This window comes from Mercenaria mercenaria, chromosome 17 (genome assembly GCF_021730395.1).
Source record: "Mercenaria mercenaria strain notata chromosome 17, MADL_Memer_1, whole genome shotgun sequence".
In the NCBI taxonomy this organism is placed as follows: Eukaryota; Metazoa; Mollusca; class Bivalvia; order Venerida; family Veneridae; genus Mercenaria; species Mercenaria mercenaria.
The window spans coordinates 40,281,655-40,287,654 of record NC_069377.1 but is presented as its reverse complement, the minus strand read 5'-3'; positions in this window follow the sequence as shown (position 1 = coordinate 40,287,654).

Here is a 6,000-nt window from a genome sequence, read left to right as displayed (position 1 = left end):
CTTACTTAAAATTATTGTTTGTAACTCTTGAAAAGGTGAAGATAATTACTTCAAATTAAAAGATTTGATAAATAAAAGATTGTTCTTCATGAATATTTTGTTATCAGTTTTGATATTTTGTCAGTTATACAGGTTTTCTCATGGAACGGTCCATATACATGTATATAAGAAGAAATGTCATATATGTTTTAATCGCCATTCTAACTGCACAAAGATTTATAGGCTATTTTTAAACCTTAGGCCCGAAGTAATCATAATGGACTTGGTTCTTAAGGTTTGCTTTTTATATATTAATACACGAGCATTTTTGTGTTTTACATGCCATGCCTTTTTGTTTCCATTACGTGTGTTAGAGATTCACCTGGATGGGACTATTTGTATTTACACTGTCCCGTGTCTTTGGAACATGGTGGGGGTAAGTGTGAGGTTGCGTGCGCACCATAAACCCGTTTAAGCTCCCCAGTGGTGTTTTTGCCACTGACCGTTCCAAGACGGTTCCCCACTGTGTTTTTTTGTTTGTTCGTTTTGTCCTCGTGTGTTGGCTTTGTGTGCGAGTGTGCGTGTGTGTGTTTGTGGTGTGCATGTCTGCGTGTTGTGGGTTTCGTTTTGGGAGGCTGCGTTTTTGGTGCGTGGCATTCCCTGCTTGATATTTGTCTTTTTTTTCACTATAATCTTTGATATTGAAATTAATATGTATATCATAATTCATTATCACATTATTATATTTACATGGTTAATATACTTCTTGATAATTTTCTGAACAGGAAGGCTCGTGTAAATAAAATATTACTTAGTTAGGAAGCCCTCATATTAAGAGCCAGAAACCTAACTCAAATTAGGGCAGTATCCCGCATATACGCAAAAAAGTCAGTGTATTACGTTCTTTCCAATATGTTTAGATATATACATTTTGCATGAAGATCTTTACTATAACACATATCTATACTTGTAATTCACAAGTATTTATAGATAAAATAGAGCGTCATTATGAATTTTATTTATAGTAATATTGTTGTATCTGAATGTGTCTGAACTGTCATTGACTTGGGGTAAATATTCGACTCGGAGGCGATGTTTACAGCCATTTGCTGAGAATATTTGAAGAGAGGCAAAATAAATACTGCGAAGGCCAGTCTTTAAGCTGCATATTGACTGGTGTCATGTTTCATTTATTATATAATAGCGAAGAAAGAAGAGGCGTATCATCATTATAAAACGTGTTGCCATTAAACAAAAACGATATGGACGGTGAGGTTGAGAAAAGGAGTGCCCGTTTAAATCATGCAACTTGGTCGCTCAATATCCTGTTTTATGGATCAAATGATTTTACATTGAATATAATTGAAAAACATGCAAAGGAAGTATGATATTGCTGTTTCTCCAAAATGTTGCAATGTTGTCTATAATGCATGTACATGTATCAATTTGGATTCTTAAGAAAAGCGTAAGTTTTTAAGAGAATAACTTTAACATCATTGCATACAGAATTTCGATATACACAAGTATATTCCTTACAGACAGAAATCAGATATTCCGCACCATGATAAATGCCGACTGGATCATTTTGTGTTAATCTGCAGTGCTTTCTAAAATATTCATGTTATTTAAGTTATTATTTTTTTGATATTTAATAGTAAAATATCATATGTGTTTTGATATTTTCTTCTTACACATGTTTTTAAATGGAAAAACGTCAATTAAGTGTTAATAAGTCAACAATAAGCGGTTATATTTCTATTGGGCAGCATATATAATTAAGCGTAAGACTCTCAAATTACTATAATAAAGATCTCGGACTGCTCTCGAAATACAAAACCTTGCCGTATATATTTCTAAAAACCTACGAATACCTTGAACCTAAGGAATGCAGCTCTTTGCCCTTTACTTACATTTATACAAATCTACGGATAAGTGTAACTCAGAAATGTAGAACTTCGTCGTATATATTTCTACAATTCTTCGGAATAAGGTTTATGTCCTCTTCCAGCAGTTCATGATATTAGATGCAATTAAACAAACATTTATTCTAACTTTTCCCATTCAAAACATATTTTCTTTCTAAATGTTAATTGTAATGCTTATCACCTGCAAAAACAAATGTAGAAACTAGTGTACAAATCTTTATTTAACTGATAAATATGATCAATAAATTAAATGTTTAAAAATAAAAAAAAAACACTCTTTTTGGAGTTTTACCAGTAAGGTAAGTTTCTATGTAGACATTCTTGTCAGACTTGGAACTTTCAATTATATAGTTTTATATGTAATTAATGACTTATTCACCCAGCACTTCTCTTAATTGATTTGTAGAAATGTTACCAAAAATAGATATAAGCAAATTAAAGTTATGTTTGGAAAACGAATTTCAATATCTTACAATATCAAAGTTTCTACGATGCAGTATTCGTGACTTAGGTCATGATTTAACACGCACGTGCATTTTTTAGTGTTGTGAAACACCAATAATTATTTAGAGAGCAATGAAGGAGTGATTTATACATTATGTTAAAAGATGTATGGCTTTACTGAAAATAAACATGAACAGCTCACGTGCGGGGTGCATCTTTAAATGCCGTTCGTTTGTACTTTGACCAAAATTATCATGGTAAGTAATGAAAATATGGGTAGTCAAGAAACATGAAGCTCTTGTTTATTGTTTGAATTAGTGACATTAATTAATAAATGATAAAACATACTGAAATGTCCTGAAAGCGCCAATTACAACCGATAGGACTAAAATAAGGAAAGTGATCTCATAAAATTATAATCCTTCACATAACATGAAAGTAAAGATTACAAGAAATATCTTTTCAAAGAGATGGTCGGCATAGTGTAGCTGGAAAAAAATGAAACAGATAATGTAAAACAAAAATATTTTGCAGCTCAACCATATACGGTATTCTTATTTTCGTTGCGTTTCAAGCATATCTATCTATCTATCTATCTATCTATCTACTTTAATGCTGTATTCAAGTTGTTCCTTCTACAGCTGAAAATCAAATTAACTAGAAAAAAATAACTGCATGTTTATAGGAAATTAAACAGTTATCTCAGGGTCATGCAGCATAAATGTTATATTTCTATGACAACAGAGCTGAAATGATATATCAAATGCTCTGGGAAAGCATTGAAAGCTATGACACAAGAGATGGCAATTATGAATGCACTCTTACGTATTTTATGGTCATGCTTATGGTAGTTAATTACTGCTTTTGGGAGAAGTAATGTCAATAGAAACAAAGATTCCAACTATTACACCGAGAACACGAACAAAGTCTAAATCAAAATATTATTCATCTTGTATTCAGCCTCAATTGGACAACGATATATAAATTTGCCGAGTTAGAATTGCACTCCTTCACAAACCTTTCTGCATAGAGATGCAAATGACTACATCCAGGACGAGGATCATTTATGGAAGCCTTTACTACATGTTTTTATTATTATTATTTTCTCTTTTATGTCATACATACAAACATTTTTCATTTGTTTTTGTATAATTCTACAAACCTGTCAAATAATAACAAAACAGAAATAATATCTTTGAGATACTTTGATATTTCCCATTCAATTCTGTTTATAAAATTGTTTTGTATGTCAAAACGTGTATCCACTTTACATGATAAGACGCTAAAAGTGAGAAAATTTGAGTGAACACCATATAAAAATGAAATGAGAGAAAGAAAAAATAGAGTATACCAATGTGCGCTCATGATTACTTTTAAGTTTTATTTTTTAAATATTTTTACATGTATCTCAGTGCTGTACGTGGTAAGGATACATACTATAGATATAACAATGATAATCAATTTTATTTTGCATAATTGCTGTTTCTTTTTCTAGACAAATTCTGATATTTAAATAGAATAAAAACAGGTTGAATACGGGAACCTTTCGTCTATTTTTCATTTGAAAAATAAAACATTTCATTAAATAAATCATGAAATTTATGATATTGCTTTTTAACCCCTTTTGCAAAATGCCAAAACATATATTCTAGATTGGAAAGGCACGATATTCCCTTTGCTGCAAGAACGTTACTTAGTCTGTTCCACAAAATTTGAACATGAATATTCCAAAATAGGTGTCCTATACTTTCCACTTGCATGTTACAAAAATCACATAAGTTTGTTCTAGACAATTTAACTATTAATTGGAACTATTCGCATTAAAAATTTATACTGGAAGTTTCTAATTTTTTTTGTGTCTATCGTTGCTTTACTACATGTTTTATGACTCAATCAAATATAAAAATACGACACTGATTGAATGCAAGTATTCTAAAGCTGTTCTCCAAGACATGTCCGCCATAGCGATTCATCGCTTATCTTTATTGTTATGAATATAAACCGACTTATATACAAAATAAAATATTCGGTACACTGACAACTTCTTCAGTTTGCATTTTGATGCATTTTCACTTTCTCTATCTTGTTTTATTGACTTGATTTCTTTCGACTGAAGATATTGATAAAGCACACAGGTTCTAATGGAAACCACAGCTGTAAACGGGATTTTCATGTAAAATCATACAACCAGATTCAATAAATAATCTGCTTTCAATTTCCAACACTGCAATGTGTATTCAGCGAAAGCCATCCTTAAACTGTTATTGCCTTTTATCTATATATATCTATAAATAAATGCTTATAATTTGTCTTGATTTTGAATGTCTAACAACAAATTGAACGTCAACGGAATCCGGCTTCTGACCGTAATGGTCTTAAGAATACCGTTCCTTATTAGGTATCTAGCAGGCACGTGAATTTTCAAATATTTTACATTAAAAGACAGGAATCCATTCCAGTAATGTTTGGATATTATTATAATTCATTTCTTCATTTGTGGCAACTTTGAATGTCTTTGAGAAAATAACATAAAACATTCATAGATAAAGTACTTAGAATTTTTTCGTTCTTGATGGATGTAATATCACGCTCGCTTGCAGATATCCAACACTATTATTAATGGCGAGTGGAACATTTTGTATGTTCCCAAGTGAACGCTTCTCTTAATATTTATTGCATACGAGTACAGTTAATTATATTGTTTTGATGTATGATACTTATAGATATTCCTATTTCCTTGAAGACACTTTTTGACATCCTTGTTTATAAAACGGGAAATAGTCAATCAGGTGGGTGTATAAAACATAAATCAGCAATTTAGAACGTTAGAAATTAATACAATGTATCTTCATTTACTGGAAATAAGAACCAACCATTACCGTCAAACATTACTACAATATAACTGTAAATATAAGGTTTCGAACTGTTTTCACAACATATATGTTTTGCAACTCCAGGAAGGTGTTTTAGTTAAGAAAATGCAGAATGGAAGGAGGCTGATATTCCCGATGTTATATTAGAATCTTGTATAAATTTAGTTTCTGAGCCGTCCTCCAAATGAATGATGTTTATCGTAATTCAATGGCAGATGAACACATATTACTATAAATTAAGTCATTAAATACATGTTTATGTCAATTACTTGCAAGAATAAGTACACGTACTTGTCAGCACGTTGATTAATTACTTTAAACAACAAGGAAATATTGTAAACTTACTTGTGCTTTAGTACTTTGCCATTAATCCAAGTTTCCAAGAAACTGCCCTAGTTCCTTTGATTTTCTGCGAATCTTAAAGGAAAGATATTGCATGTAATGGACATATTATTTACTTAGCTAGTCCCTGAATAAGTGTGCAGTGATTATTACCAGGAATCGCTTTAAGCATGTAAATACTAGATAAGATCACGAATTCCGATATCTTACAATATCAAAGCAAAGATTCCAGAAAGACAATGTGATCAACGTTATAAAAGTCGTAGGGCTTAATGTTAAGGAATGCTTTCGTTTGTATATATTAACCTGACATTGTGAAACATATACAAGTAATGTTTTAAACATTAATTTAAATAACAAATTTATGTATGACTGTAAAGATACATAAAAAGCCTGTTTTTCTATTCTAAATCTAAGAAGTTCCAAGTACAAACAAA